Below are 16,248 nucleotides of genomic sequence, written 5' to 3'. Positions count from 1 at the left end.
AAAGAATGCCAGGCAAGATAAAGACCAAAATATATATACCTACATATATCATATTCAAACTGAAGAAAACCAAAAATGAAGAGAAAATCTTGAAAGAAGTGAAGGAAATAACACAACTATAGAGGAGAAAGATAAGAATTAGAGCAGACTTCTCATCAGAAAGCATGGAATCCAGAAGAGAGTGAAGTGAAAATTTTAAAGTGCTAAAAGAAAAAACATCAACATGGAATTCTTTACCCATAAAAATTATATTTCAAAAGAAAAGAAAAATAAAGACTTTTTCAGACTGATAAAAACTAAGGGAATTCATTGCCAACAGACCTGCTCTGAAATAAATGTTAAAAGAAGTACTTCAGGAAGAAGAAAAATGATAGAGATCGGACACTCACATCTTCACATAAAGAGGAAAATCATCATAAAAAGAACAAAGGTAAAATATAATCTTTGTTTTTTCTTGTTTTTAATTGCTCTAATAGATAAATGTTTGTTTAAAGTAGTAACAGTAATGACGTATTGAGTGATTATAGTTTATGGATAATGAAATTAATGACAACAATTTCAAAAGAGATGGCAGGAAGGAATTGGGAATGGCTTTGTTATAAGGTACCTGCCCTACCCATGAAGTGGCGTAATGTTATTTGAATGGAGACTTACATTAGTTATAAATATATACTGCAATATCTAGGACAAGCATTACAAAATTTTTTGAAGTATAAAATGCTAATAAGCTAAGAGAGAATATGACATTAAATCAAAAGACACAGAACAGCCAAGATAATACTGAAGAAAAAGGACAAAATTTGAGAACTCTCACAACCTGATTTCAAGACTTACTACAAAGCTAAAGTAATCAAGCAAGAGATATATTAATAAAAACATAGACACATACATCAAAGGGCTCTAGAGAGCCCAGAAACAGGCCTACACAAATATAGTCAACTGATATTTGACAAAGACAATTCAATGGAGAAACACTAGATTTTTCAACAAATGCTGCTGAATATAACATTAAATCATATAAAATCCTCAATTCAAACCAGATAATGCAGAAGAAGAGGAGGGGGAGAAAGAAAGAACAAGTGCAACAAGTAGTTACAAACATAGTTGATAGTAATCTAACTATATCAATAATAATTTTAAATGTAATACTCTAAATATAACAATTAAAAGACAGAAATGGGATAAAAAAAGAGCCAACTATAAGTTATCTACAAGCAACTCACTTTGAATCCAAAGACTCAGATAAGTTAAAAGTCAAGGGCTAGAAAAAGATACACCATGCTAACCCTAATCAAAAGAAACCTGGAATAGGTATATTATTAATAATTTCAGACAGAGAAAACTCCAGAACAAAAAAAAAATTATCAGGGATAAAGAGGAACATTACATAATGATAAAAAGGTAAATTCTCCAAGAAGACATAATAATCAACAGTCTAAAGAAAAAAATATGATTATATTAACTGATACAGAAAAAGCATTGATAAACTTTAATACACATTCACAATAAAAATTCTCATCAAACTAGGAATAGGGAAACTTACTCAACTTGGTAAAGAACATTTACAAAAAACCTACAGTTAATATCATGATTGATGATGAGTAACTAGAAGGTTTCCCTCTATGACTGAGAAAAAATCAAGGATGTACTCTCTTACAACTGCTATTCAACATCATACTCTAAGTGCTAGCTAATACAATAAAAAAAAAATAGACACAGATTGGGAAGGAAGGAAAAACACTGTCTTTGTTTGCAGATGACATGATTATGTATGTAGAAAATCCACTTCCCAAAAAAATAGAAAAAAAATCTCTTAAAACTAATAAATAAGTACAGCAAGGTCACAGGATATAAGGTTAAAATCAATAATAATACAAAAACATATTTTCATTAATATATCAAAAGTGATAATACAAAAATCAACTGCTTTCCTATATACCATCAACGAACAATTGGAATTTGATATATATTTTTAAAAATACTATTTATAATATCACCCCCAAAATGAAATAATCATGTAAAAATGTGAAAAAAATATACAGAATCCACATGCTGAAAACTATAAAAGTCTGATGAAAAAAGTCAAAGAAAATCTACATAAATGGAAAAATAGTCCACAATCATGGATGGAAGACAATATTGTTAAGGTATCAATTATTCCCAATTTCTTCTTTATATCAATGTAATCTCAATCAAAATCCAAGCATGATATTTTATAGGTATTGACAAACTGAGTATAAAGTTTACGTGTAAATGCAAAAGACCTAGAATAGCCAAGATAATCCTGAAGAAAAAGAATAAAATTTGAGAAATCTGACTACCTGATTTCAAGACTTACTACAAAGCCACAATAATCAAGCCAGTGATATATCAGTAGAAGCACAGACACATATGTCAAATGAACAGGATAGAGATACTACACAAATATAGTTAACTGATCTTTGACAAAGGAGCAAAGGCAATTCAATGGAGAAAGGATGGACTTAACAAACACTGCTGAAACCATTGGATGTCTATATGAAAAACAATGAATTTAAGACAAAGATCTTGCACCTTTCACAAAAATCAACTCAAAATGAATTATAGACCTAAATGTAAAATGCAAAACTGTGAAACATCTAGAACAAAACATAGGAGAAAATGCAAGTAACCTTGGGTATGCCAGTGAGGTTTTCAATAAAACACCAAAGTATGACTCAGGAAAAAAAAACCTGAAAACTTAGACTTTATCTCAGTCTGTGAAAGACACTGTTAAAATAATGAAAAGATAAGCCACACGCTTGGAGAAAATATTTGCAAAACACATATCTGATAAAGAACTTATATCCAAAATATATAAAGAACCCTATAAACTCAATAACAAACCAATTTAAAAATGGGCCAAAGTTCTGAATAAACACCTGACCAAAGAAGATATACAGATGGCAAAAATGTCATTTATCAATGTCATTTATCATAAGGGAATTGCAAAGTAAAACAACAATAAGATACAACTACATAACTATGAGAATAGCTAAAATCCAAAAAAACTGGTAATACCAATTGCTGGTGAGGATATGGGGCAACAGGAATTCTCACTTATAGCTGTTGGGAAAGGAAAATCATGCAGCTACTTTGGAAAAGAGTTTTGCAGTTTCTTACAGGCTAAACATAGTTTAACCATATGATCCAGCAATCATGTTGATTTGAAAACATATGTCTGCACAAAATCTGAACATGAATGTTTGTAGCAGTTTTATTCATAATCACTAAAAACTGGAAGGAACCATAACTACAGTGGATAAAAAAAAATAAGTACATCTACACAATAGACTATTACTCAGCAAAAAAAAAAAGAGAGAGAGAGAGAGAAATGTTCTATCAAGCTATAAACATGGACGAATCTTAAATGCATATCAATGAGGAAAAGTCTGAAATGTCTACATACTATATATTTCCAACAATATGACATCTTAAAAAAGAGACAATTATAACAATAGTAAAAAGATCAGTGGTTGTCATGGGTTCAGGAAGAAAGGGTAGGGCATAGTAAGTGAAGCGTAGGGAATTTTTTAGGAAAGTAAAACTCTTCTGTGTGATACTATAAAGGTAGATATTAATACATGACACTATGCATTTATCAAAATCCATACAACTTTATATCACCAAGAGTAAAATTTAATGTATGTAAATTTTGAAAAACCCATTTAGGGTGGAATGCAGCATGTGACAATTATCTAAATATATGAAAAATGTGTGAAACAATCTTATAGGGATGAAGGAAAAGTTACCTATGAAACTTTGGAAATGAGGGGAGTCTATAAGAGTATAGGCAAAAAAAAATGTTCATAACCACTGTATTCTAGTTAATAATGTTGTTTATAAACAATGGGTGTGATACTATTAATAATTCTGATACTATTAAATAATATAAATGTATACTGGAACTGAATAATTAGTAAATGGATGGTGGATGGCTGGACCCAGGTTTCTTGATGTTAGAGTGGGAGGTTACCCATAAGAAAGTGAAGGAGGCTGAAATGATCCATGTGGTAATGGATTGGAGTTGGAGACATTAAAATGAAATCATGTTCCCTAGAATATATATACAATGGCTACATACAGAAATATTTATAGGTATGCCTCTATACCCAAGGTAGTATACACATGTGTATTTCTTTGTTCTGTCATCTGAGAGGGCCTACGAGCAACAACACTCTAGTAACAAGCACATGGAGGGCCTAAATCTTAATTTCTAATACCATTCTCCAATAAATGGAACTAGGGATCCTTGGAGAAATGACAGATATCTGGGGCAGGACTGAGGCAGGAAATATACAAGATGAGCCTAGAGCACCTTGTAATGCCAAAAAAGTAAGGAAGTGCAAATAAATGAATAAATAACCCACAATGATAGGGATATGTCAAAATGACACAAGAGCCAATTGAAGAACTCCCAATGGCCAAAAGCGATCGATTTCAGCAACAAAATAAATAATGTAGTAGTATTGGATTATAGCCCCAAATACAAAATAAATAACCCTGAGTTAATACTTATATAAATGGTTGAATAAATAAATAGTTAATGAGGGAGAAGGAACAATCTTCACATGCATAAAAATTCCAAATAATTTACATAGATACTCCGCTTTCAAGGAGGTGAGTGAAACTCCTTACTCTTTAGAGCGGCCTGGACATAGTGACTTGCTTCCAAAAAGTACAGTAGGGAAAAGGAGGGAAAAGTATGACTTTGCAGTAGAGAAACCTGACACACACTACCTCAATCAGGTTATCAAGGTCAACATCAACAACAAGTCATGTTGACAGTTATGTACTCTTCATGGGATGTGATAAAAATGGAACTTTACCTCTTTGATCTTCCTCCCCAAAACTCCGTAACCCCAGTCTAATCATGAGATAAATATCAGACAAATCCAATTGTCATTCTACAAAATACCTGGTAAGTACTTCTCAAAACTGTCGAGGTCAACAAAAATGAGAAAAGTCTAAGAAATTATCACAGCTAAGGGAACCCTAAGGAGAATGATAACAAAATGTGATGTAGTGTCCTGGGTAGGATCCTGGAACAGAAAAAGGACATTAGGTAAAAAATGTTTAAATCTGAATTTATTTAGTTAATAATAGGGTATCACCATTGGTTCACTAATTATGACACCATACTAATGTGAGATGTCATTAATAAAGTGGGGATGGGGATATATAGGAACTCTCCCTACTATCTTCATAATTTTTCTATAAATCTAAATATTTTTAAAAAGTAAAGTTTATTTTTTAAAAAGTCAAGGAGCCAACAATTAAAAAGAGAAAACACACCATCAATACCAACGAGCTATTAAAAACAATGTTAAAAAGCAGCAAAACTCCCTGGATATGAAAATGATGCCAATGTACCAACATGAAATTAAAAAACTGAGGCAAGTGTGACCATGAAAACTACAAAGCAGATATTGAAGTTGAAGTTGTCAGGTAAAATAGGGCCAGACAACAGAAGACAAAAATGTAACTGGCAAAATGGGACAAGCAAACAAAATGACACAAAAGTAATAAAAGAGCTAAAAAGGGGAGAAAAAAGAAAAAGATAGCTACACAAGATAGCAAAGGAAATAAAATACGTCTATAAGTAGAATCTTTGAAGAAAAACAAAACAAATCTGAAAAAATACAATCGAATAAAACTTTCCTGAAATAAATAAAAGACTTAAAGTTTATGTATTGAAAATGAACACCATAATGCAGGTAAAATTAATCCAGAACAGTCAATGCAGAGATATATACTATTAAATTGATTAAAATTTAAAAATAAAGAATTCTTTGGGCATTTATAAAGGAAATGGAGCTAAGCTGGCATCAGACCTTTCCAGTGCAGCATTTAATACCACAACACATGGACCAACAACTACAAGATACTCGTGAAAAGAATGTGCAAGCCAAGCATTTTACATCCAGCCACAGTGTCCTTCAAGAGTAAAGGCTAAAAACAAAAAGTTTGGGGGGATATAAGGGTAAGAGGAAGAAGAGGGTTGAACTAGCCATTCTTTTTATTGATTATTACTGGCAAAGGCCTAACTCTAAAATTTCATCAAAACCTCTAGATCATAGATTTGCAAATGAGACCTTACTGGGAAAAGCGACTTAAGAGTTTCAGATAACTCTGTAGCTTCTGCCATCTTGCAGTAATAAAATATGATTCACCGCTCTGTGTCCTCCCAAGGATTACTCAAAAGGCATAAAGACATATTGACTTAGGATTCCTGCAAAAAATGAATTGACAACAGCATGTTTTCTAGATTTAAAAGAGGTCATAAACAGACTTTGTTAAGTGACTCATTTATTTAGTTTATAGCCTACTTTTATGTAAGCAAAATATGTAACACAAAAACTAAGCCATAATAACAATAGCTTTAGGTTTTCCTATAATGAAACTCAACTATGAGTCTTTATCTTTCAGTACCCTTACTGCAGCACAATGATAGAAGTGTTCACCACAGTGCTTTGGCAAGATAAAGAAAATTTAGTTTTGGCCAGGCACAGTGGCTCACACCAGTAATCCTAGCACTCTAGGAGACCGAGGCGGGAGGATGACTTGAGCTCAGGAATTTGAGACCAGCCTGAGCAAGAGCAAGAACCCATCTCTACTAAAAATAGAAAAATTAGTTGGCGTGGTGGCATGTACCTGTAGTTCCAGCTACTGGGGAGGCTGAGGCAGGAGGATGGCTTGAGCCCAGGAGTTTGAGGTTGCTAGGGGCTAGGCTGACGCCACGGCACTGTAGCCCGGGCAACAGAGCAAGATTCTGTCTCAAAAAATAAATAAATAAATAAATAAATAGAAGGAAAGAAAATTTAGTTTTAAATGTCATTAAGTTAACCTTATTCACAGAATCAAGCCTTTTGATTCATATTATCAAAGATCGGATTTTCTCTTGGCTTAGTGATTCTAAAGTGGAACAATCCTTAAGAAGATGAAAGTGTATCACCTCTGTCTAGGTAAAAGTTCAATAATTTTCCTGGCTGTGTACCCTGATCTTATCTGGAAAACCTGTCAGGTAAGAATTATGTACAAGTAGTAATTTATTTAGTTACAAATGTTTACAAAGGGGCCAGTGGGGACCTTCTTTGTTTGCAATTTATTCTTTTTGTCCTTCATATCCACTTATATGGATTACTTTTACTCACTGTACCTGGCATTAAAGGATGATATATATGCACACTCTTAGTGCTGTTAACAGAGAGCTCTAGGAAATAATTTTCTCCACTAGTTTGTAACTTTTCAGAGAGAGAAGGGGTCATTATAGACCCTTTTGAAAATATAAGATATAAACCCTCTCCCCAGAACATTTTCCTTTTTGTATATACTTTGCACATAATTTCAGGAAGGTTGAGGACCCTGAAGCCCATGTGTAAAGTCCCTCAGAACATGGACTCCAGGTCAAGCATTATTGATCTTATCCTTCATTAAAACAGACCCTGAGAAATGAAGTTTTTAATAATGGATTTTAAGCTCATCTCAGTCACACATTCTAGTAAAGTCATATTTTTGAAAAATAGTTCCTTAAAGTAAAGCTAAGTTACATGAAGCCATATCTGTTTTCATCTTGTCATTTTTTGGTAAATATCCTCTTTGGAAATTTCCTTCTAATTTGAAAACTTCTATTAGGCTGTAACTTCACTCCCACTTTCAGAGGCATACTTCCTATAAGTTCTCTCCTGATCTTTGTTTTTCTAAGTGGTATAATATATATGAATTAACAAATTATAATTATAATTATTTTTAGGCACTACTAATTTCAACAATGCATGTTTTCTAAATTTAAGTAATAAAATATTCTGCATTGTCTTTAAATTTGGACATGATAATCCCATAATGGCTACTACTTTTTGTTCAAACAGCATCCGTAACTTGGTCAAATTCATATTATACTAAATAAATGTGGAACATCTAATAGTTTTATGAAAAGTATGCAAAGTATGTTAAGACCAGAGTTGATTTCTACCAGAGATATAAAGACAAAAAACGTATTCTGATGTGCAAACCACGTAGATGAGATGACCATATTTGCTGTAATGCCTGAGTGAAATAATAATGTATATTTGTTAACTCATTCTTTAACTTTAGCAACTGGCCTTTTTTTGGTATCTTATCCATTTTAATTAAAAAGAGCAAAAGAATTATCTAACTATGATAAGAGATGGTAGAGAGAAGAAGGGAATTTTATCATACCAGATATTTTTATTCTAGGAAAGGAAGAATATCATTTTGGAAAATATATTTACAAAACTATACAGTGCTGGTATTAGAGTTGTCTGTGCATGTACAGATATATGATTAAATATTAGATGTTATAAAAGATCATAATGGCTATATTTTAAATAAATGAAAAATAGAATACACTAGAGGAATGTTGAAGAATGCTTTCCAGTCAATAAGTTACATAGGAAAGACATGAATTTTATCATTTATCAACACTTGTGACTTTAAGTGTGGGATGAGTCAAGATCACAGATGGAGTTCAACCAAATAAAGCTGAGGTCTCAGGAAAAACTGAACTTGCACCAGTCATCTCAGTAAATTACCCCAATCCCAATTACTTCAGTAAAAGGTAACCTGAAAGTAAAGCTGTGTATATAACTAGCGTGAAAAGTTAACCAAGCACAGGCAACAGGTAAATCTTGTCAGCTCCATCTTGTGGCAAATACTGGAGAAGATTGGGAGAAATTTGTACAGTAGACAAAGGATGTGGTTATAAGGTGTGAGGTTGGGTTTTTGCATAAAAGTGGTTAAATTGGACCTGTGTGCAGAGAAGCTCTGGACACCAGTCATACTTCTTTTCTTTCTCCTACATCTTTGGTTGCAGCTAGTGCAAATAAATCATGCAGTCTCACATATATACTTGTCTCACCTTTTTGTTTCATGTTTGCACTGCAAGAAAGGGATGTTGGATTGAGAAGCTCAAGGTCTTATTCTTGGGTTCTTGCTAAAATTGGCCAGGGATTTTACTAGCCTGCGTCTTTACTGGTCTCTCCCTGCCCAAGTGTGTAGGCCAGAAAATTCACTGCCTGTATTTACCTTGTTCTCTCAGTATTTCTTTTTAGCAATGCTGTATATTCTAAAAGGTATTTTTAAATGGATTAAGTGAATTTTTAAGGATAAAAAGCTTCTATGAGGGCCGGGTGTGGTGGCTCACGTCTGTAATCCTAGCACTCTGGGAGGCCGAGGTGGGAGAATCGTTTGAGTTCAGGAGTTCAAGACTAACCTAAGCAAAACCATCTCTACTAAAAAATAGAAAGAAATTAGCTGGACAACTAAAAATATTTAGAAAAAATTAGCTGGGCACAGTGGAGCATGTCTGCAGTCCCAGCTACTAGGGAGGCTGAGGCAGTAGGATTGCTTGACCCCAGGAGTTTGAGGTTGCTGTGAGCTAGGGTGATGCCATGGCACTCTAGCCCAGGCAACAAAGCGAGACTCTGTCTCAAAAAAAAAAAAAGCTTTTATGAGAAGATTTTTAAAGTCACATTACACATTTACTATACACTGTCTACTTCATGCCAATCAACATTCATTTATAGAAGATGAAATTTACAAAGCCATATTCAACAGAGCTCTGCCTAAATACTTTGCATGCGAATTGATCAGCCTTGATCCTAATGGTAGAGACATGGCAAATTGGTTAAAAAAAAAAAACCTTAAAATTCTTAAAGTTTTATGGGCAAGATGACTGTAGAGCCCTCTATGAGTAAATCTACTACATGCCAGAGACTGCACCAGGTGCTGAGAATACAGTGGTCTTCAGTGCAGATACAGCCTCTCCCTCTAGCAAGATCCAGTCTTCATAAGCATCGAAAAGTTATTTCTAAATGGACAAAACAAAAATAGACCATCAGAATGGCTTTTGCCACCTTCACAATCCGTACTAGTTGATGCAGCCAAATCAAATTTAACACTTTATTTTTTGGTAATGACTTAATCAGAGGATGCAAAATTAAGCTACCATTACAGGCACAACTACCTACCACTAACGGTATGGATTTAGTAGATTTATAAATTGAGAATATGTCAGGGGGCAGGGCTTTTTGATATTTGTGTACTTAGAAGCCTCTAATTTAGAGGTTTTGTGTCTAGGATGATCATTTATCCTAGACCATGTGTGTAATGCCTTGTGGACAGTGAGTCAGTTAGAGAATGCAAGAGATTTTAATGTTGCATTCAAAATATAAATTTTTAGAAAAAGTATTTGATATTTGTACTAAGTAAAGAAGATTCTGAGATTAAAAATCACATAGAAGATAAGAATGATTGGTGAATTATATTCACTTACATTTTAAAATTCTGAATTAATTAATGCATTAACTGCTACTAAGACCCTTATTTGAGAGTATCCTATTTCCTGCAAATGGCTCTAATCTCATTTAGTTGAAACAAATAAGATGAGGATTTATTTTAATCTAAAAATGCATTTCACTTGTTGCTGGATATGATAGAGCAGCTAATATCAGATCAACCCTTCTGCTGCAAACATCTGTAAAAACTTGTGTAAAATTAAAAAAAAAAACAAAGTAAAAACAATGCGGCTATTCGAAGACACTGAAGGCAAAGCAAAGCAAGTCAACCAGGGGACTTTAAAAACTTAAGATCTAACAATATATTGTTTGCAAAAGACAAATTTAAAATAAAAGGTAGGAAAAACTAAAATAAAAGAATGAAAAAAGTATTTAAAATATTAACCAAGGTAAAACTAGAATAGAAATCTTAATATCTGGCAAATTTTAATTCAAGGCCAAAGACAGTATAAAGGATAGAGAAAAACATTATGTACTGATAAAAAACATAATAGAACAAGAATTTTGGCCACTGTAAATTTATTCTCTCCAACAATACAGCCTCAGAATACTTACAGAATTTTAGTTAGAAATAAGTTCATTAATAATTGTAGTTGAGGATTTTTAAACACCCATTCTCAGAAACTTAGAGATCAAACAGACAAAAAGTCAGCAAATAAATTTTTAAAAATCCAAACAATTTGATTAATAAATTTAAGGTATTAGATATATATGGAACGCTGAAGCAAACAAAATACACATTCTTTTTGAGCATATGAGAGAGATGTACAAAAACTGACTGAAGATTAGGCCACAAGGGTAACTTCAATAAATTCCACAGATTCACTGTAATATTCACCATATTCCCTTGTTGTAATGCAATAAAATTAGAAATTAATAATGAAAAGCCAGATTTTTAAAATTTCTGTAGGTGTAGAGACTAAATAACATATTGCTAAGAAGTTCTTGGACTAAAAAAGAAATAATGAAATGCTTAAAATTAAATGGCAATGAAACATTCTACATCCAAATGTATTTGACATAGCTAAAACACCACACAGGGATTTATAGCTTTAAATACATTGACCAGGAAACAAGAGAGATTAAAAATCACCAGCTAAAAATTCAACTTCCTCAGGAAGTTCAGGTGCCTCTGGCCTCACCAAACATGGTGTCAATGCAGAAATGACTACAAAAAGAACTGTTGGTTTTGCAAAATGACCCACCTCCTAGGATGACTTTAAATGAAAAGAGTGTTCAAAATGTAATTACACAGTGGATTATAGACATGGAAGGAGCACCAGGTACCTTATATGATGGGGGAAAATTTCAACTTCTATTTAAGTTTAGTAATTGATATCCTTTTGATTCTCCTCAGGTCATGTTTACTGGTAAAAATATTCCTGTTCATCCTCACGTTTATAGCAATGGTCACATCTGTTTATCCATTCTAACAGAAGAGGGATCCCCAACACTCTCAGTCCAGTCAGTTTGTTTTAGCATTATTAGTATGCTTTCCAGCTACAAAGAAAAGAGATGACCACCAGATAATTCTTTTTATGTGCAAACATGTAACAAGAATCCAGAGAAAACAAAATGGTGGCATCATGATGATACCTGTTGATGCCACTGTTATCATCCTCTTAGCAGAAGATAGTCCTACTGAGAAAATGAGCACTTTGACCATTCAGCCTTTGAATTTTAACCTTTAACTAGAAGTGACCCATATGCAATGAAGACTACTTCCTTTTACTGCATTTTTACTCGTGTGCATTCTGGACACATGTTGATCACTGGTTCAGTCCAGGCAAATGACATGCTTTTATTAGTCATACAGTATTAATGCCGGTGTCAGGAAATGTCAAACATAATTGCATTTTTAATTTTTTTTTAGGCTTTTGAAAAATTTCCAGGTCCTCACATATTGTGCAATAACAATGACTTCCTTGGCGGTTTTGAGACATTCATTGCCGGCAATGGATGTTGTAACAGGAAAAGTTTTCCTTAACTCCTGCCACCCAATGATTAATGCATGGTAGGGGCTATGAAATGAATTTATAGGTTATAGTGGGATCATAAATAAAGTGAGGAAAGTCACCCCAACTGTTTATATTTGGATTCTATGCACTGTGATCCTAAGGTTAACAGCATGAACTAACATGTGTCTTTAAAGGACTGTAATGAAAGATCATCGCAAATTTATGTAATTGTTTACATCGGCCGTCAAATTGTTTTGACATGGAAGGTTTTCAAGTAACATTGGCAGAGAGATACAATACCTTATTCCTATGTTGAAAATCAATTCATTTGTTGTATATATAGTTCCTCAATCTTGAAGTAAAGGCATGAATAATATTAATAAAACCCTAAAAATACGAATCATGGGGGTAAAAAAAGGACAAATTAATTATTCAAAATTTACAATTTCTGTTGTTTTAATTAAGTACATTATGAACAAAGGTAACAGCCAGTTGACAGGTTGAAAGGCCATCAAGGCATCAATAACTGAATGTACAAAGAACTCCTGTAAATCAGTAAGAAAAAGATAGGGACCCTCAGCTACAAAATGGGCAATAGATAGAACATTTATAATCAAGGAAATCTAAAAGAATGATGATCTCACTGTCATTTTTGGTAGCAAGAAGTTGAAGACAATCATTAAGGAATGGATAAAAAAATGGGATGGGATATTGTGTGGAGTTTTAAAATTCCACAATCTTTCAGAAGTTCTATAGGCAGCTGATGGCAGGAAAGACCAGGGATGTGGAGAGGAGTAAATTATAGCTTTGTCCCAAAATTACAAGAGTGGGTATTGGGAAGAGAAGAAAGGCAAGAGGTATTAGGGTATCTTCCATTTAGATCATAGTTAATAAATATATAATAATATTTAATAAATATTTGTGTATTATCTCCAATGTGCCCAGTACTCATGATATAATTATCTGGTGATTATCAGATTGTTGTTTGTGGAAGTTTTACAATGTAAGAAATAAATAAAGAAATTCTTAGAATTGTCTGCTATTAAGGTGATGGTTTTAACTTAAAAATATTTTTTAATTTATTGTTTTACTATTTCCTTTTGCATATCTTTCTCTTTAAAATCAGCACACTGATTCCTCTATACATACAATGCTATTTTCACATAACTTCTATATAGTGAATCAAAGCTTTATAACTATCCTGACATTTTTTAAGCTGGATTTTTTTCACATTTACTTTAGCATTAATATTTAAACCACATATACAAATACATGCATATATATACACACTTTATAGGTAGAAATTATACTTTTTAAAAATAATAAAATATTTAAAGTATAAAAATTTTAAAAATATAATTATGAAACTTATCTATCAAGACCTTCAGTCAATGCAGAAATACTCCCTGAGGGTCACCCTGTTTAGAGCAATATATTAAGATTTTACTGTATTTACTTACTGTGAATGTTAACATATTGCTTGAAGGAAAATAGGAGATTTTAAGAATATATATGAATAATTTATTATTTTTCTTAGTATATAAAACAACTTAATTATATATGCATATGATATACATACATATATAAAAATACTGTAGTGTGATGTATGAATTAATTCCAAATGAAGACAAGATTTTTATCTAGTTAGAACTAGATAAAAGGCACACAGGAGCCATTTCTAACTGGGTGCTATTTATACCATAAAAATCCTTATTATTTTGCAAAGTTTTTATTACAATTTATAATTTTGTATCATAATTTTTAAAGCTATCTGATAGATGGCAGTAAGTGCTCTTCTTCTAGCCAAATAAGTATGTATTGTGAGCCTTCTGGCTGGTGAAAATAAAGTGCTTTAATATAGGTAAAATTTATTACTCGTGAAAACCTACAAAGTATGAACAAGTTTAATAATTAAAACACCTTGTTGATCTGAAAACATCTCAAGTAACCTGTGCTGCTAAATTAGGAGCTGCTGTTCCTCAATGTTACTACTAACACATTGGCTAAACTTGACATTTCAGATTGCTATTTATATTCTCAGCCATTTATATACATATATATATACGCACGCACACACACACACACACCTGAATGGAGTTGCTCAGTACCAAAATAAAATCTACAAGTACTTTAATTATGTCATTAAACATTGTGTAACAACGGAATTCATTTACCTTTAATGATCTATAAATAAATATTATATAAACATAATTATATTAATTATATTCTAGTAATTGTGTTTTAATGGAAATTCCATTACTATAAAAATGAATCGCTGTTAAAGTTAATCAGACTAAAATGTTATAAATGTAAGATAAAATATTTTTTCTGATGCAAAATAGAAAATTTTGTATAGAATATCAGGATGAGAAAATAGAAAATGATGAGGTTGTAAGAGGAAAATTTTAAATAGTACTATATTATTAAATAAATTTTGGGAAAAATTTGGAAAGAAAAAAAATTCTAGAGCTAATAATTTCTATTAGGAAATTTCTAATAATTTCTATTTTTAGATGTGATAACTTACAGTTACATAAAATAGAGTATGAATTATTTTTAACTCCATCTCAATCATAATAGATGAATTTTAAAGACTCCATTAAAATCAATATTTTTTCTGCTGATAGAGCTACATAGCAATATAATTTAAATATGAACAAAGGCCTCTCTCATTGAATATTTTCAACCTCAAGTGTGAAAATTTAATTTCCCAAAAGACTGAATAGGTAAGAGGTTTTCAGAAATTTATTAAGCACAAATTCTTCCAAATGGTATAAATAAATCTACTTTTAAGAATTCTATATGGTAAAGTCTTTGGAGATTTCAAAAACAGTTATTTATTACATGGATCATAGCTTCAGAAAAAAATAAAAACAGTTATTTATTTTTCCTTTGTGGCCTATGCTTTTGTGTCATAGCCAAGAAATCATTGCCAAATTTAATGACATGAAGCTTTTCTTTTATGTTTTCTTCTAAGATTGTTATGGTTCTAGTCTATGTTTAGGTCTTTGATCCATTTTGAGTTAATTTTTTACACGGTATAAGGTAAGGGCACAATATCATTCTTTTCCATGAAGATACTCAGTTTTCCCAGCACCATTTATTGAAAAGACTGTTCTTTTCCCATTGAATGGTCTTGGCATCCTTGTCAAAAATCATTTGGCCATATATGTGAGGGCTTACTTCTGGGCTTTCTACTCAATTCCATTGGTCTATGTTGGTCTCTATACCAGTACTACATGCTTTGATTACTGTAGCTTTATAGTAAGTTTCAAAATCAGGAAATGTGTGACTCCCAACTTTGTTCTTTCTCAAGACTGTGTTGGCTATTTAGGGTCCCTTAAGATTACATATAAATTTTAAGATGGACTGACTCTTGTTTTCTCACACTCAATTTCTATTAAAGGATTATCCATAAAATTATAGGAGCATGATAATGTTAATTTTCTTCAGTTGGCAGAAACTATAAAAATGTTGATTAATTTGTCAGAAGACTAATCCAGAATACAAACAAGGAAATCAAAATACTACAATAGTTGAGTACATAAAATACAAAACCAAGTAAATATAAAATATAATATTAAGTGAATGAAATCTTTTAAAGTAAAGCAGGAAATTATAAATATTTCTAAATCGTTCCCAATTCCTGACCTAAATAATGTAAAAGAGATAACAATTATTAATAGATTTGTGGTTTCTCAAAAATATAACTATTTATTTTAATGAACATTTGGGGTAATTTTTTTCAGTGACATTACTACACACACACACACACACACACACACACACACACTAGCAGATAATTTCCATAACCAAACATAGATAAAAATATTTTGTGGGTCCAGGGATGCAACAATATCACAGATGTGTGCAGAAAATGTAACCGCTTGTTACAAAAGATGCTAAAAAACTTAACTTATAGGGAATTCTTCATTCCCTTTCTGCATATTTTTTAA

At 32.1% G+C, this 16,248-nt stretch overlaps 1 pseudogene; it reads left to right on the top strand.

Moving 5' to 3' along the window:
* Positions 1 to 11,481: 11,481 nt before the first annotated feature.
* Positions 11,482 to 11,937, top strand: LOC138386725 (ubiquitin-conjugating enzyme E2 W-like; annotated as a pseudogene).
* Positions 11,938 to 16,248: the final 4,311 nt, after the last annotated feature.

This window comes from Eulemur rufifrons, chromosome 7 (assembly GCF_041146395.1).
Source record: "Eulemur rufifrons isolate Redbay chromosome 7, OSU_ERuf_1, whole genome shotgun sequence".
NCBI lineage: Eukaryota > Metazoa > Chordata > Mammalia > Primates > Lemuridae > Eulemur > Eulemur rufifrons.
This window is presented reverse-complemented; position numbering and strand designations above follow the sequence as displayed.